The sequence below is a fragment of the Crotalus tigris genome, unplaced genomic scaffold (assembly GCF_016545835.1).
Source record: "Crotalus tigris isolate CLP2741 ecotype Arizona unplaced genomic scaffold, ASM1654583v1 scf7180000017668.6805642782:7212621, whole genome shotgun sequence".
NCBI classification, from domain to species: Eukaryota; Metazoa; Chordata; class Lepidosauria; order Squamata; family Viperidae; genus Crotalus; species Crotalus tigris.
This window is the reverse complement of record NW_024096554.1, coordinates 4,859,401-4,877,885: the sequence shown is the minus strand read 5'-3', so window position 1 is coordinate 4,877,885 and position 18,485 is coordinate 4,859,401. Positions and strand designations below refer to the sequence as shown.

The following is an 18,485-nucleotide window of genomic DNA, read 5'->3' as shown; positions in this document are numbered from 1 at the left end:
AGGCTCCGCCTTCCCGTCTGAGCGTGCGGTCGAATGAAAATGCGCCGGGGAAAGGAGGGGTTCGTAAGTAATCTGGGGGGGGAGGGAGGAGGAGGAGGTATTTGTTGTAATCTCAGTTCATTGGGTTTCTGTGACATGCAGGCAGGTTTTTAAAAGTTCTCTTTCCAAAAGAACTTCTAGGGCCCCAATGGCAATTCTTATATTTATTTATTGCATTAATATCCCACCTTTCCTCCTGGGCTTAGTATAAAGCATTTCTTCCAGTTTTATGTTCAGGACAACAGCCCTGTGTGGACTAAGAGAGAATCACCTAATGAGTTTCCATGACTACAAGTGAATTTGGGTTTCCTGTGTCCTAGTCTAACAATTTACCTAGCCAAATATAAAACTACTGTATCTCAAAAGGAAAAGGTAATTGGTAAGTCCTGGAATTGGACTACCATACTGGACATGCAAAATTCTGGACTACTAGTTAACAGCAGGGACTTAAAAGCACTTTTGAAAAGTACTTTTCATTTTTGTTGCCCAGTTATGGTATCTTTATAGACATTTTAAATCTCTCTTTAAATTAGTTTTATTCTTTCTATAATGTCTCTCTTTTCTGATACATAAAACCATGGTATATTTAAGCATGGTTTATTGAATAAATCACAACAGCTGATTCATGCAATTACTTTATGAACTGCAATAGCCAAATTCGCACAATACTCTCCAACATATTTTGACTTAGAATATTATGCAAACTTAGACAATATATCATTCCCAACTTTTGTTTTGTAAAGAGCTGCTGTCATTATCACATCTTATCCAACCAGAAGATATATGTATTGGATATTTACCCTCTAACTCAGGGTGATGCTTCTGAGGAAATGGATTTAAACTATGTAAGTATTTCTCAGGCTTACTTGCATTTGTGGACTATTAAATAAGAATTAAGAAAATATAGAGAGACCAAAATAACAAAATGAGTAATCCCTCCCTGCTTTTGATTTCATCTAATAATTATAATTCCATTTGTTAATATTTTCCTCCCCCTGCATTTTAAAAGGCCTTTTATCATTGCAACAGAATGCTTCTCTCCATTTATGTTTTACTTCCCCAGCAGCTACTCCTGGCTTCAAATTTTGTTTGCACAAAACAAGAGAATTTCCTATTTTTAATATATATTGTTTGTACATGTTTGTTTCACTAACCTGTAGTTTGTTTAGTTATGGTTTGTTAAATTGGATGCATTTGCCTAACACAGGGGTAGGCAACCGAAAACGCTCAAAGAGCCACTTGGACCCGTTTCCCACCGAAAACAAAACACCGGGAGCCACAAAACCCTTTTGATATCTAAAATGAAGATAACACTGCATATATCCTTTTTTACCTTTATTATAGGTGTGTGTGTGTGTGTGTGTGTGTGTGTGTGTGTATGTGTATATATATATGTATGTATGTATGTGTGTGTATATGTATGTATGTATGTGTATATTCCATAAATGGAATGAATAAAGCGCGTTCACCAGGAGAGTTTAAAGTTAAAATACTTTAATTAAAGTATTTTACTATATTAAAAGGTTGCCAAGCTTTCGTTGGGAAAACTCCCCAACATCTTCAGGGCTGAGAGACCGTTTCTAACAAGGTGATTCAAACGGGTTCCATAGACGTCTGCACGTGGTTCCTAGACTGTGCTAGCATTCTCTGCTGAACAGCTGATAGGTGGGAGGGGGAATCGGAGTAAAGATTTCTTCCGTCGTTCTCTCGAGCACTTTTGTTCACATTTCCGTCGACCTCAGGGGGTATTGTTAAAGTTATGTTCCGCCCTCTCCCGGCAGTACTGGCTCTCGTTGCAGTGGGGGGATTTAGTTTGATGTCATTGTGTATCCTACCATGGAGGCGGGGCTTCATCGGCTGCAATTTAACATCTTTCCTCTGCTGCGTGCTCCCGTATTTATCTTCGCTCGCATGTACAAGCATCAACTGGATGTGGTATTTTTCAATGTTTGAATCATCCTCCTCCATCATGGTGTCCCCCATGCTCATCTTCCCTCGTAGGTTAATATTCAAGTTAAATCCCCCCCCATTTCTGTGAGCAAAAGTCTGTTGGTATTTGGGCAGATTCCCCGCTCATGTTACTTTCCCTTTTATCAAGCGAACGGGTCATCATCACATGTTTTTTCTCCCCTCTCTGTATGGGATATCCACCTTTATTATTATTATGGGTAGTGCTAAATTTAGTGGTTCTATCCTCAAATTTCTTAAGCGCTCCAATGTCATTATTGTTGTTTTCTCCAATTAAACGGGGTGTGGTTTCCCCTTGATATTGTTGGGAGGTTTCTGGGTAGTCTATATCAGATTGTTTCTGGTAGGGAGGAGGTGTAGCTCCTGGTTTAGAATGTTGTGGATGTTGATTGTAAGGTTTGTGATATAAAGGATGATGGTTTGAGTTCCATTTTCGTAGCGCTTGTTGTGCTGGGTGCAAGTCAATGTGACGATTGATTGAGTTGTTATTCGAGAACCAGGCTTCTTTTAGCAGCCGACCTCCCTTCGTGGCATCACTGGCTATGATAAGGGTGTTATTGAAGTCAAACTGATGGCCTTGTTGTGCCATATGCATCCAAAGTTGTGAGTGTGGTTCGCCTCGTTTTATGGCCAGTTTGTGTTCGTGGAGGCGAGTTTTCAAGCGTTTGGCTGTTTCTCCCACATAGTTGCCTTCGCAGTTTTTGCAGTTGATCTTATAAACAATAGAAGATTTCTCCATGGTAGGTAGGGGGTCCTTTGGACGCATAATTTTTGATCGTAGGGTTTGGTTAGGTTTGTGAGCTACTTCTATACCATGGGGTGCTAGTAGTCTGGCTGTGGCCTCTGAGATGTTACTTATGTATGGGAGGGAGATGCGTGTTTTTTGTAGGGGGGAATCCCTTCTTCGTTGGGTGGTCTGGTGCTGGAAAGTTGTACAATGTCGTTTGATAAATTTTAATGGATAACCGTTATATATGCACGTACGGAAGAGGTGTCTCCTCTCTTCTTTCTTATATTCATCCGTGCTGCAGTGGGAGTCAACGCGTTTAAATAACGTTTTTATGCAGCTGATTTTATGGGAAACAGGATGATTACTCTGGTAATGGAGGATTCTATCCGTGTGGGTTGGTTTACGGAATACCTTCGTATGTAGGTATCCATCTGGTTGACGGTGGATGGGAACATCTAAGAAGGCAAGAGAATTGTGTCTTTCTTCCTCTACAGTAAACTTTATGTCAGAGTAGATGGAATTTAATATTCCCATAAATGTAGTTACATGTTGTCTTTTGACAATGGCAAATGTATCGTCCACGTATCGAACCCAAATTTGGGTTGGTATAAAGTCATAGCCTTATGTTCAAGCTGTTGAAGGACTACCTCAGCTATAATACTGGAGATGGGGGAGCCCATCGGGGTTCCTTTTATTTGTTCATAGATGGTACCTTGGAATGTGAAATAAGTCTGGAGACATATTTCTATCAATTTCACGAGGTCTTCCGTCTGAAGGGAATCTTGGTGATGACTTTCACTCATAGATGTCAAACGTTCTTTCAGGACAGAGATGGCTAAGTCCTGGGAAATGGAGGTGAAGAGAGAGGTGACGTCGAACGACACCATCATCTCATCATCCTCCACCCTAAGGGTCTTAATTCTAGTTAGAAATTCTTCTGCAGATCTGACCATGGTGTTACTGCCATCTACGAAGTGGTTGATGCGGGTACTAGCAATTGCTGCTCGAAGCACAAAGCTGAAAACACCAGCCTGAAGATGACGAATGGGACTTCGTCGAAACGTCGCCAAGACACTTCCAATTTTACGCGGGAGAAAACCCGAACAACCAAAGACCTACATATATATATATATATATATATATACACACACACACACACACACACACACACACACACATTAAAAATAAAAGTAAAAATATGACTCTTGGGAATATCCATACTATTAAAACAATGATCACCAAGAGAATGCTTTAAGAGAATAAAATTACATACACACAAAGGTAAAAAAAGGATATATACAGTGTTATCTTCATTTTAGATGTCAAAAGGGTCTCTCTCTCTCTTTGTCTCTCTCCCTCCCTCCCTCTCTATCTGCCCTTGGTCTGCCACTCCTCTTCCCCCACTCTCTTTCTTTCTCTCTCTCTCTTTCCTCTCTCTCTCTCGCTCCCCCTCCCTCTCTCTCTCTCTTTCTCTCTCTCTCTTTCTCCCCCCCCCATCTGCTGCTCACCTGGCAAGCTTCAAGCTGTTGTCCAACAAGCTCAGGAGTATAAAACCTCGTCTCTTTTATGACTCATGGACTTCAACTCCCAGAATTCCTGAGTCAGCCTAGCTGGGCTAGCTAACTCTCTCCTGCCCTTCCTGCTTCCTGCTTCCTGCAGAGAGCAGCAAAGGGAGGAGCTGCTTCCTGCTTCCTGCAGAGAGCAGCAAAGGGAGGAGCTCCGCCCACTAAGCTTCTCAGCTCCTCGGAGAACACTGTGAGTGCACTCTCTTTTACACACACACAGAGAGAGAGAGAGAGAGAGAGAGAAGAGAGAGAGAGAGAGAGAGAGAGAGAGGGAGAGAGAGAGAAAAGCAGGGAAGCGCAATTGCGTCTCTCTGTCTCTGTCTCTCTCTGCAAAGGCAGAGGAGGCTGAGGGGAAGGCTCAAAGAGCCGCATGCGGCTCCGGAGCCGCAGGTTGCCGACCTGTGGCCTAACACATTAAGTTATAAATTATGATTTAGAAATCAGTGTCCTGGTTCAACATTATAATAAGACTAGCCTCTTGAGCTACTTCATACCATCAAGATACTGCACACACACACACACAAACATTTTTGAGTCAGTTTTTGGCTTCTGGGCTCATTCCTGCAATTTTTTTAGCAACATTTCAGAAGTGGTTTAAGTTGCCTTCTTCCCAGGGCTGAGAAAGAGTAACTGGCTCAAGGTCACTCAGCTGGTTTTGTGTTTAAGATTGGAATAGAACTCACAATCTCCTGGATTCTAGCCTGATGCCTTTTAATCACTATATCAAACTGGCTCTCTAAATAAAATGCACTACAGGGAAAAAGAAGATTGATTGCTCTCCCTGTGAAATTATAAAAATCTGCCTTATCCAATTGTATCTCCATACTGAATCCACTCCAACCCACTGGCACAATGCAATCTGCCTCGGGGCTTCATACCTCTTTCCCATGGACAAAATACATCTAGCCTGCTAAAATTAATATTACAACATCAATGTCTCTCATCATCAATAAAAACCAAGGACCAAACTGTTACACAGTAGGATGTATCTTACTAGATGTTGTTACTCTCATTCATCAAGGAGGTCAGCATACAGCCTTGACTGTATGTCCATCTTTTACCAATGCACAGATATGCTGTCTCTTGACATCAAAGGCACTTTTCAGTCATTAAACTTGCATCAGGAGCAGTTCCACCATGCAGCACCAAGGCTGCCCCAGTTTCTTGTTCATACCAAGGAAAAATTCCCGAGACCCTCTCACTCACTTTTTTCTCTGTTCCTTCCCTGCTTAAGCAGCTTGGATTTCTGAATGAGGTTCCTACTTTTACTAGGAGGCTACACTGTCATAAAACAAAAAAAAATGGTGTCTTTGTGCCTTTTTTTTTTAAAAAAAGAACAAAAATGGTCAAAAATTACTGGACCTTCCTTCATTTTACAGGGCACTGTCTATTCCAGGGGTGTCAAACTCAATTTCATTGAGGGCCACATCAGTATTGCGGTTGCCCTCAGGGGGCCAGGTGTGTGTGGCCAGGATGAGTGCAGCCTACTGGGTAGGCGTGGATGGAGTGGGTGTGGCCTACTGGGTGGGTATGGCCAGCTCTACATCATTCGCATCAAGGGTGCCTGTGGGGGCCTGGGCAGGAGTGAGATAGATCTCACAGAAGGTGGGACCAGGGCAAGTTCCAAGGCATGATCCACTGGAAGAGCCTCACTGTTCCTCTCAGGCCATGGGGGGGTGGCTTATGGAGATAAGACTGAATGCATTTCAGCATAGATGGCCACCACAAAATTGTACATTGGCTCCTGGTTGGCCGTTCCCTCACTGTTTCCAGGATGGCTTCATGGGCCACATGAAACCACTTTGCAGGCCACATCCAGCCCACGGGCCTTGTGTTTGACATGTCTGGTCTATTCTGTTAGCTTCTTTTGTTACATTTTTGCCTGACCTATTTGCTTTTGGTGTGAATTGAAGCGGAATTCCCAAGGCCTGGGTCCCACTGTCCTCTCCCTCAGGTATTCCATTGTCACCCAGCACTAGGTTATTAACAGCAGAAAAACTGTTACTAAGGCTTTTTCCTCCCAAGTAAAGTTGAAAGAGAGGGGGACTGTCTAACTCCTTCCTCTCTTTATCTTCCAAAAACGGTCTCCTCTGTTTGGGCTTCTGCAATATGCTTTCACGGGATGACAAGACTGCAAAGATGCACCGCAATAGGATTCCTCTCATTGGTAAGAGAAACAACAAAACCCAGCAGCAGTTCAAGAAGAGCATCGTGTTCGCTGCTCTGATCTGGTTCTAAAACTTTTTTTTCCCATTACAGAAAGGACTTAGTAGGAAAGATTTGGTTGTTGACATATTACCAGAGATAATTCTTTCATCTTCTCAGAGATGTACAAACACCATGGGAGCCCACATAAGCTCATTCAATCAGACTTGATCAACCAGAGATGCTTGTTAGAAGGCTTTTGCCCTGCAAAGCAATAGCTTTTATTAGCTGAATAAAACTGATTTATTTTTTTTACATTAAGCCCCGAGGCAGCCCCTTCTCTTTGCAAGGTTGCTTCAGGCAGCAAAGATTTTCTTTGCCTTTGTGGAAAAAGGGAATTCTCCCAGCAGAGGGATAAAGATTTCACCTTGCCTAAATTATCATACTACACTACTGATGGGTGCCTTTCATGCTGATTCTGCCCTTCTCTTTACAGATCCAGAATGTATTACTACAAGAGACAATACAGAGAAAACTTTAATATTAATAATACTAGAACATTATTAGGGTCACAATACAGGTTGTAGAATAAGGAAGTTAGGCTCTTGATAAATCAGGATTAGGCTACATGCCTCTAGACACTTCCTATTTATCTCCGGTGTCCTGTAGAAACTAGGGATTCATTATTATTTTTTGGATAGATGGAAATGCCTCAGACTGACATGGATTTCAATTACCAGAAATCTTTTTGAATAACTCTTGTTATTCAAGAGGAAAAAGAACCATGGGCTCAGAGAAGTGATTGCAGGCTTTGGGGTTTGCAACAGTGAATTTGTGAAGTCAGCTCCTAAGAGAACCATTTGGTGATAGCTTCCCTGAGACTTTTGTTAAGATTCCAAATGTTCAAAATTTCAAGTTGCTTCTCAGCAGCTCAACATATCAAAAACAAATATAATAAACCATGGTTTATTTTAAATAACCACAAACCTGCAGGAGAGGAACTATAGGAACTGAAATCCAACATATCTAGATTACTAACATTGTGGTGTTATGCAGTTCATGCTGGTTTTAAGACACATTTAATTTCTGGATTCCAGTGGCTTTTATAGAGAGAAGAGGAGGATCTATTTTGGCAGCAACATCAATACATTGAAACTTTGAAACCCACTGACCAAATAACTGTAAAATCTGTGGTGCAAACCTTGAGAGAAGATTTATAAGAAGATTTTATTCTGGGCATCAATACATCACTGACACGCTTGGATACAATATTGAAGTTGTAGCTCTAGTCCAGTGATGGCAAACCTTTTAGAGACTGAGTGCCCAAACTGTAACCCAAAATCCACTTATGCATCGTCGAGTGCTGGGTGGGTGTGGCCCATTGGGCGGGCGTGGCTGCGGTAGTAACAGCAGACTGGGTGGGATTAAAAAGTTCAATCAATCAATTTGTAAGGACCCACCCCACTTTGCATCTTAAGAAGTATACTGAAGGAAGTGAGGGCCATAAAGCCCCTTTGTTCTCCCCCTTCTCTCCCTCTTATGGCAGAATCCAGAGAAGGCAGAATTGGGAGTTTCTATATTTGATAATTAAAGATGAAATATAATTGGATTCTGACATCCGGCCCCTCTTAAAATTAAGAGAGATCCACCTGAAAGAAAACAAAACAAGTATAAAATTTAGTCAGGCTTGTTAGGATACTCTGTGTGAAACTTCTTCAATAGCTTTGGGGCTCTGACATGACGTTTATGGACCCACTCGTTTTGTGAGGGAGGGAGGTGTTTCCAGGCAACTAGGTACTGAGTTGCTCCATGATATCTCCTAGAATCAAGGATTTCCTTTATTTCGAAGTGTTGTTCACCCTCCACCATGAGTGGAGGTGGGGGGGGGGAATTTTTGGCCGTAGAGGTGACTGATGCTCTCTTTTCAGCAAGCTGCAATGAAAAATTGGGTGTATTTGCCTGAGATTTTTGGGTAATTCTAATTCTACTGTTACTGGATTTATGATTCTTTTAATTGGAAAATGTCCTATATATTTTGGTCCAAGTTTTTTACAGGGCTGTAGGGACTTTAGGTATTTTGTAGATAAGTACACCATTTCTCCTATAATGAATGGTGTAGGCTCAACCCTTTTTTTATCGGCTTGTGCTTTGTATGCCTGCCTAGCTTCATCTAGTACTTTTCTAACTATTGGCCAGGTGTTTTGTAATTTTTTCATCCATTCTTTCAGTGAAGGGATCGTTGGTTCGTTTGGGGTTAACTCTGGCATGGGGTTGAAACTTTGACCAGTGGCTACTTGAAAAGGAGTGTAACCTGTGCTGGAGTGGACTGCATTATTGTAGGCAACTTCTGCAAAAGGGAGTAAGTCTGCCCACTCAGTTTGCTGGAAACTAAGAAAACATCTTAAATATTGCTTAAGTATGGAGTTCATTTTTTCAGCCCCCCCATTTCCTTGTGGGTGGTGGCTAGATGTCAGTCCCTGAGTGGTTCCTAAGAGGGACAAAAATTCCTTCCAAAATGCAGACATAAATTGCACCCCCCTGTCAAAGATGATGCGTTGGGGTGCCCCATGCAATCTGTAAATGTGCTGGATGAAAAGTTTTGCTAAGGCTTTTGCAGTGGGAATCTTTTGGCAAGGGATAAAGTGCACCTGTTTGGAAAACAAGTCCGTGACCGTCCAGACCACAGTAATCCCATTGCTTTCTGGCAATTCCACTATAAAATCCATGGCTATTTCTCTCCAGGGGGCTGAGGGACTTGCCACTGTTTGCAATAGTCCTGGCAATTTCCCTTGCAACCTCTTTGCCATGGCACATTTTGGACAACTGGCTACATAACTTTCTATGTCCTTTTTCATGGATGGCCACCAAAATTGTCGTTTAATTAAATGTAAAGTTTTTACAAATCCAAAATGCCCTGCTGATTTTGTGTCATGGCAAAGCTGCATGAAAGTGACTCTTTGAGTTGTTGGTATATATAATTTTTCCCCTACCAAAGGCAACCTGTCTTTCATTGTGCACACATTTTTGTTTTTCTGGAACCATTCATCTGTTTCCAAACTTTTTCTGAATTCAATTCCAGTTTGGCTGTCCAGTTGTGGTTTTAATTTGGCTTGGGTTCTTGTGGTTACTGGTGCTGCCAGTTGTGACTCTGCCATTATTGGTCTAGAGTCTGTGGTTCGTGCGCTGTTATATTGGGGCATGCGAGATAGTGCATCTGCCAGGAAGTTCTTTCTTCCTGGTAAATGTTTGAGCTTAAATTGGAACTGGTGAAAATGCTGGGACCAGCGGGCTTGTTTGGGATTGAGTTTCCTGGACGTTTTCAGGGCTTCCAAATTTTTGTGATCAGTCCACACCTGGAAGGGGATTTTGTTGCCTTCCAGGAACTGTCGCCACGTGAGTAATGCCCAACGTATCCCATAAGCCTCCTTCTCCCATACGGGCCAGCGCTATTCTGTTTCCGTGAGTTTCTTGGATGTATATGCACAGGGTTGCAATACTCCTTCATTGTTTTCTTGTAATAGAACAGCCCCCACTGCCACATCACTCGCATCTGCCTGTATTACGAAGGGCTTGTCCATGTCTGGGTGCCTTAGTACTGGTTCGGCAGAAAAAAGTCTCTTTAGTCTCTCAAACGCTGCTTGGCACTCCATTGTCCATGTTAGTGGCTGGCTAGGTTTTACTGAGGATGTTCCCTTCGTTTTTAGCAAGTTAGTGAGGGGCAAGGCTATCTGGGCAAATGAGGGGATGAATTGGCGGTAAAAGTTTGCAAAACCCAGGAAGCTTTGTAGTTGCTTTCTTGTGTGGGGTGGTGCCCAATTTAATACTGCTTTGACTTTCTCTGGGTCCATTTCAATGCCCTGGGGGGATATGCGATAACCTAGGTAGTCTATCCTTTCCTGGTGGAATTCGCATTTTGAGAGTTTGGCATATAGGTGGGCGGCTCGCAGCTTCTTTAAAACCGCTCTGACAAGGTTGACGTGTTCCTCTTTTGTTTCAGTAAAGATAAGAATGTCGTCCAAGTAAACAAGGACCCCCTTAAACAGGTGCTCCCTTAGAACGTCATTGATTAATTGCATAAAGACTGCAGGGCCCCCTTGTAATCCAAATGGCAAGACTTTGAATTGATAGCACCCCATGGGGCAGTTAAATGCAGTCTTCCATTCGTCCCCTTCCTTAATTCTCACGCGATAGTAAGCTTCCCTTAGGTCTAGTTTAGAAAAATTTTTCCCTTTCGATAGGTGTGACAGCATGTCTTTCATGAGGGGCAGAGGGTATAGGTTGCTTTCACTGATTGTATTCAGGGCCCTATAATCCACGCATAAGCGTAAAGAGCTATCCTTCTTCTCTCTAAAAAGGACCGGGGCAGCCACTTTAGGCTTGGCTGGCTCAATGAAACCTCTCTCTAGGTTTTTTTTTATAAATCTTTCCATTTCCTCCTTCTCCTTTGGGCTCATGGAGTATAATCTGGGCTTCGGGAGTTTTGCCCCAGGCTTGAATTCAATGGTACAGTCTGTGGGTCGGTGGGGGGGGGAGCTCATTCGCCCTCTCCTCACTGAAGACTTCAGCAAGGTCTCTATATTCCTCTGGTATTTCTGTTAATCCTTTTTCCTCTCCTATGGATGCTTTTTCTATTCTTGATTCTGGTAGCCTCCCTTGGGGTTTTAAGTCCATAGGGTCCCCCTTCGGGAATTTGATTTCTGTCGTCCTCCAATTTACCCAGGGGTTCCATTTTTTCAACCATTCCATCCCTAGAATCATTGGGCATTCCATACCTGGGGTCACCACAAACGTTATGTCCTCTTCATGTTCGCCCAGGGAGAGGTGTATTGGTAGAGTGGCTAGGGTAGCTGGCACCCCCCCTGCTATGGATCCATCTAACTGGCCAAATGAGATTGGTTGTTCCAGTCTCCTGGATGGGATGCCCAGATTCCCCACTAGTGTTGGGCTAATGAGGCAGCGGGTGCAGCCAGAGTCTATTAAGGCTTTCACCTTCATAGCTTCGGGCATGGGGGGGATTAATATAGTCACTGATTTGAAGATGGGTGTGATGCATCCACTTACCAGGGGTTCGCCCTCCGAGCTGTCATCTGAGGCATCCACCGGCCCTGTGGTGTAGGCTGGAGTTCTTTCCCCTTGGTGAGCAGAGGTGGGGGGGTTCTGCAATTTCCATCATTCTCATGGCCGTTTCTTTTGGCTTAGCTGAAGACTTTCCAGATTGGTTGATTGGGGATCTGTCTGGGTTGTGCTGGGGGGCCTTTGAGCGGCATTCTACAGCTCGATGCCCTTCTCTTCCACACTTGAAACACTCCATTTGCTTCTTGGCTGTAGCCGATGATTTCACCGGTTCGTGCGTCAGCTCAGGCGGGGGGCGGCTCCATTGTTTTCCTCGGCGGTGCCTCTTCAATATGTCGATCTCTGCTTCCTCTGCCAAGACGTACCATTCCTCAAGTCGATGTGGCTCCCCTCGGGGCAGGCAAGCGTCATATAGATCATAGTTTAGTCCGTCTTTGAAATGGCTAAGGAGGATGTCTTCTGGCCAATTCAGTTTGCTGGCAATGGCCCGGAATTCTTGTGTATATTCAGCCACCGGGCGTTTGCCTTGCCTCATCGTTTTTATCCTTTCACGGGCTTTGCGATCTGCCAGGGGGTCTTCAAATCGTCTTCTCAAAGAGGACATGAAACGGTTGAAGTTACTGAGTTCTGAGGCATTGGAGTCATGCAAGTTCACCACCCAATCTGCAGCCGGTCCATCCAGGGCAGATTGCACGATCCGGATACGGGCTTTGTCGCTGGGAATGTCCTGCCCGTATTCCTCCATGTAGCTGAGGACTTGGGTTAGGAAAAACCCCAAGCGTGTTGGCTCCCCTTTGAATTTCACCTCCAACGGTGGACGTCTTGGAATGGATCGGTGCCTCCGTTGTGGGTGGTAGTGTCGTCCGTCCAGATTGCCATCTGTGGTCCGGTAGGGGGTGGGGGCTCCTGGATCAGTAGATGTCCCTGGGGTTGCAGGTTCCACGTCCCCCTCGGTGTCTCTCCCTTTGTGGCTCCAGGAGCTGGGGTGGCCGTAGGGTTCAGGATTCTCCTCTCCTAGGGAGCTGAGAGTTCTCTTCATCAGGTCAATAGCTTTCTCTAGGATCCAGTCTGAGTACGGTGCCCAGCTTCCTCCCTCTTCACTTGCGTGCAGGGATTTCTCCATCTCCTGCTTCCATTCTGGTTGCTTGGTCCCCTGTCTCAGGATCACCTTTCTTGATTCCTTTCCCCACTCACTTTTCTTTCCAACGCCCATTGACCAGCGAGGCTTGTGGTCCCGTGTCTCCACCACTTCTTCCCCTGAGGAATCTGACCTCTCGGCTCCCAACATCTGGCAAGGTTCCAACTGGGTCAGCGGCTCTCTTTCCAGGGAGTTTTCCCCCTCTCTTGCTCCAGTGTCTGACATTGTAAATTTTTTGCAAAATCCCCCGGCAAGGGTCTCCCTTCCAGGTGGATTAATTTTGCAAGTCCTGTCTAATGTAAGGACCCACCCCACTTTGCATCTTAAGAAGACAGAACTCTTGGAATAATTCTTCCAGCAGGAATCCTTTATTAAGAAGAAGTGGTTGCAGGTGTGCTAGACAGGACTTGGGGTCCAAGCCCTCCCATTCAAGGTTTTAAGGGGTTCCCCAGTAGTCCCACCCAATCAAACCCCCTTCCAGTGATAGTTTCAGGTATCACAATTCCACCCCCTTTTTTCTTTCTTCCGTCTGGATGGAGACTTCAGATAAACTACATGAAAGGCAAATACCCTTCTTTGTTATGGTAAGGTTCTTTGGTGCTAACGCTTTGAGGTTACAATACACACACATTCAGCATTCAGCTCCTTAGAAGTATACTGAAGGAAGTGAGGGCCATAAAGCCCCTTTGTTCTCCCCCTTCTCTCCCTCTTATGGCAGAATCCAGAGAAGGCAGAATTGGGAGTTTCTATATTTGATAATTAAAGATGAAATATAATTGGATTCTGACACAATTCCAACTTTGCAAGATCTTTTTTTTCCCGTGAGAAGTTAAAATTGACTGCTTGAACCTTTTTTTTTTTTTTTGCACATGGCGGCGAAGGCCTAAAGCGGAAAGGTTTTATAAAACCCAGCTGAAGGCCTAGGACTGGGGCGACGGTGCGCGTGTCCACAGAGAGGGCTCTAGTGCCGCTTCTGGCACCTGTGCCATAGGTTCGCCACCACTGCTCTAGTCCTAATAGAACGTGATATCTTAATGCAAGAGTGAACCCTTGCAGACATAATATTTTTATTCTGCTCAACTGTTAGGTGCTCTAGTAGAATATTCTGCCATCGACAGCAGCCAAGAAAAGGCCTCTGAAAAATGCAAAAAAGTAAGAAATAATGTTGCTCCCTGCTTTAGTAAACAGTGAGAGAATACTTCTACAGATAGAAGTTTCATGTTGCTATTATGAGTGTAGAACTTCAATAATTCATTTAGGATACATTGTTAAGTAGATTGATTAGATTTATGTTTCCTTGATTAATATATGGAAGAGAATGCAAAATGGCATACAAAAATTCATGTTTAAGGCTCACCCTAATAAAAATGTGTATTTTATGATAAAATATGTATTTTGTTATCTTAATGCAGTCTTTGAGTATCTTTTTTAAAACAATAAACGTTTGCAGCTAGAGGTGGAAACAAGGTGGAATGGATTTAAGAATATATGCAAATCTGACAATCATCCAGGCAAAATAGCTTCAAAAATCCAAAGCAGCTTAATCTTTTTTTAAAAAAACTTAAATTAACAGTGAATTTCATACTGTATCTTGTAGAAGATCTTTGTCCACCAAAAATAATCCAACCACATTTAAGAAGACTGGATATAATGGAGTGGCATCTTATCCATCCCAAAGCTGTTTTTTAAACTATGGCAGAGCATTGCTAATATTGCAAAACATTTACTTTACTCCATTTAAGTAGAAATGAATAAGTAACTGGGACTTTCTGGCAGGACAGATATGTGCATATGTCTCAAAGGGACAAATATTTGGGAGGGGCCAATTTAGATTAAGGAAGTAGCCCTCCATGTGAAATCCTAGAATTCTAAGCCATTTTGGCCAGTGATGGCCCTCCTCTCCATCCTCACTCTCATTGGGAGGGCTACTTAAAATTTGTTCTTACAAGACTCTTATAATCACCCTTTGTATCTTCGTAGCAGCACTTAGCCAACTTTGGTTGATCTCAGCAAGCTCAATTAGGGTCCAGTCTGAAAAGTGTGAGAAAGTGGGCTGGCCATGGCCAACCTTGAGCCCACCAAATTGAGTGTAGGTGTGACAGAGACTACTAAGAAAATATCAACATAGTGGGCTAGACAGGGAAATCAAAAAGATACCCAGAAGGTATGTCAAGCCATTTATGTATTGTGGCCAAAGTAACCATCTCAACTCAAGAGACACGACCTCCTTAATCCTGTAAGTTTGATTTGTAAGTAGATGGAACAGTATCTTTTTGGTCCATCAGTGTGGGAATTTAAATCTAGTCCTAACAGCGTAAGTACAGTATTTTGGAAGCTTTGTATATAAAGCACTCAACACATTGCTGAATAGAACTGCCCATCTTGAATTATAGTTTGCATCTACCCATTTGCATGAATTCACAGGCTTTATCTGTGAATTTTGGTTATTGAGCAGCCAGGATATGATGCTGCACAGTCCTACCAAGCCATACCCACTCCCCAATAGTTACACTCAGGGCTTTTCCAGTGTCTGATAAATATAAACTCAGAACAACAAATCATTCATGGGCAGCAGGCACACCTTTGACAATTGTAAATGGCTTTCACAAGCTGTTTCCTGTTCCCTGTTTTTTGCAGGGCTGTCTGTTTTCCCTTCCTAACAGGGAATGGTTCCCTGCAGATTTGATGTAGCCCATCTGTGAAAAGGTTTCCCTTCTCCATCATCACCTGTTCTGCAGTCACCCCCTAAAAATCAAATGGAATTGAAAATGAATACATAAAAGCCACCTCTTGTCAGCTTTCCTCCCTCTGCCAAGGAGCTGTCTTCGGAATGAGCAGCTGAGCTGCTGGAGAGATTTGTCAAATCTTTCCAGACCAGCGAGATTAACACACATGTACATCCTTTCTCACAGCCTATTCCCCCTCTCTGTGTTGCTCTGTGACCCCAGCTGAGCAAGGGTGGTAGGTGGGGCCATTTTTATGGGAAAATAGAGGCATCCAGAGAGACCTCATAGACTAAAACAAGCAACCAGAAAAAGAAGAATATGACATTACGGTAGCAGTCTGAGTCTGATTACTCGTCTCCAACATTCCCCTGGGGGTCTGTGTGTGTGATAAGCCATCTTAACCAATTGTGGTACAGAGACAAAAATAGTCTATAACCAATCATAGCCACTGTTTAAGAGCAACACTGGCACATGTGTGCCTGCAACCACAACCCTTTCGTGCACACCCTGGAAATCAAAGCAGGTTGTCGCTCTCACACAGGGGCAAGAAAGTGGGAAGGCAATGCAGCTGCCTAAGAGGCAGTTGGCCTCACAAGCAGCCATGTGACTGACTGCCTCTGTTTGAAATTTACTAAAGAATTACATCAGTCTGGGAAGGTGGGGGGGAGAAGGAAGGAGGAGGATGAAATCACAGGGGAGAGGAGAGGGATCTAGAAAAAAACATCTGTGTTCTTAAAAGGGTAATGTCACAGCCTGTTTTCTGCAATATTTATCTTCTCTTTTTATTACTTTCTCCAACTGTTTAGAGCACTTCATGTCTGTCAGATATTCAGCATAGTTCCTTCGAGATGCCAGGAGGGAATTTCAGGATCTGGACCCTGTGCAACATGGACATACATCATTGTTTGCCTATTGTCCCTTAGTCTTAGAAAACAAGGCTGATTGTTACAATGATGGGGTGAACAAGAAGCAGAAACTTACATATGTGGGGACTGTGGGAGTAACTCCTTAAAGCAGCTAAGCCTTTCTACAGGTTCTAGTGGTTGAACTTTGCATATATATGTCAAGCAGAGTTTTTGCATTTTGTTTTGTTTTTGACTGTTGGATTCCACTATTAACATTTTTTCCTATACTGTAATGCATTCTTAGGCATATTTATTAAGAAGAAAAGAATAGCAAAGCTGGAAGAGCATAGTAATTGAGCCTTTCTGTCTAACCTCTGGTGCATACGGAATCCAAATGAAAGTATCCCTGATAGATGTTTTTCCATTCTCTGTTTGAACATAACCAGTGAACTCACCTCTCTTTTCAATAATTGGACCCAATGTTTAGCTGTTCTTGTTAATTAGAAGTGTTCCTAATAGTCAACCAACATCCATCTTCTATAACTTAAAGACCATTATTCTGAGTCCTGCACAATGGAAGGAAAGAGAACAGATGTTGATCATCTGTATCATATTCTTTCAGGTACTTGGAAAGAGCTACTGTGTACCTTGTGAGTTGTCTTTTCTCAAAGCTAAAGTTAACAACTTAGCTCACTGTCTTCTTGCAAAATGTTTTCAGTCCCCTAATCATCTTCGTTGTCATTATTTGCACCTATTCATGTTTGTCTGAATTTTTATTACCATATGGAGCTCCTTGCTGGACACAACACTTGTGATGCAGTCTGACCACTATAGAATAAAGTGAAATATTCGTTCCCATGATTTGAAATCTTTTAGTGATAGTGATACTGCCTTTTCAATGTTACCTGTTACCTTTTTGCAGTGGTGGAATTCAAATATGTGAACAACCAGTTCTCTGTGTGGATGCCGCTTCCAGAAATCCGTTCTGGGCCTGGGCAACAAAAAAATAGCTACCGGTTCTGCCGAACTGGTACTAACCAGCTGAATCCCACCACTGCCTTTTTGCCATTTTCATGGAATTTGTTTCTTGATTACTAATATGCTTATTTTTATTTTTTTTTAGATACATACAGTACATATAGAAAAGCAGCTTGGATACATTTGATGTTATCCAGCATATTCTGTCATTACATTTTCCCATTAAGTTTATTTATCTTATAGACTATATTAATAGAAAAAATTCTATTCAGTTTTCTTAGTGAATTGGTTTTGTTTTTTTATAGGTAGAAAATATCATGATGGCTTATAGTATTTCCATGCTTTCTTGAGAAAGGGTCTAGCTCTGTTTAATGCAAAGAATCCAGAATCTGGTTTGGGAAAAGGATTCTTGTGCCTTAAAATAAACATTTCTCATGGCTTGTGTTTATTTTGAACTATTAAGAATGCAGACATCTGTACCAGCAACAGTTAGGGAGAAATAGTCTTTCCTAACCGATCAACAGTGCAATTCTCTACTGCCTTCCCTAAGTCATGAATCCAGTGAAACGTATTAGATTTTTATCTCACCTTTATTATTTTTATAACTAACGTAAGTAGTGAACACACCTAATACTCCTTCCTCCTTCTGTTTTCTCCACAACAACCCTGTGAAGTGGATGAAACTGAGAGAGAGAATGACTAACCTAAAGGAACCCAGCTTTCGTGACTAAAGCAAAACTAGAACTTACAGTCTTCTGCTTTCTAGCCTGGTATCCCTTTATGATTATTCTTCTGAGCGTGAGTGAAGGGATTTAAATGGAAGCTTGAAAATGAATGTTATTTTTATAAATAACTTAAGGTGGCATTTCTTCTCAGAAGTGAGTTCAAGTATGTTCTTATTTTCAAATTATGTCCAGCTTCACTACTGTTGTTTATGTACATTTGTCAAATCAGAAATAAAATCCGACTAGAAAAATAAATCAATGTTGTGGCTAAAAAAACAAGGTATGTGAGGAAATGTGGTATTGGTCAGCAAGACAAATACTGAACTCCATTTAAAGTGTAATTCTATGCTCACATATTTGGATTTAATTGCCACTGAACCTCTAGGTCAGTGATGGCGAACCTTTTAGAGACCGAGTGCCCAAAAACTGGCCCCGCCCCTGCCCCATTCCCTGCCCCGCCCCCACTGCCTTACCCTGCCTGCCCGCAGGGCCACTCACCACCTCCAGGGCCCGCTGCAAATCACCCAGGCAGTCCAGCAGTGCCATGGCAGCC

General features: G+C 42.8%; 1 long non-coding RNA gene across 1 annotated transcript; it reads left to right on the top strand.

Moving 5' to 3' along the window:
- The first annotated feature begins 3 nt into the window (after positions 1–3).
- Positions 4–18,273, top strand: LOC120305377. Its single transcript, XR_005556024.1, has 3 exons — positions 4–63; positions 783–884; positions 16,191–18,273. It is a non-coding gene; the product is annotated as an uncharacterized LOC120305377 (long non-coding RNA).
- Positions 18,274–18,485: the final 212 nt, after the last annotated feature.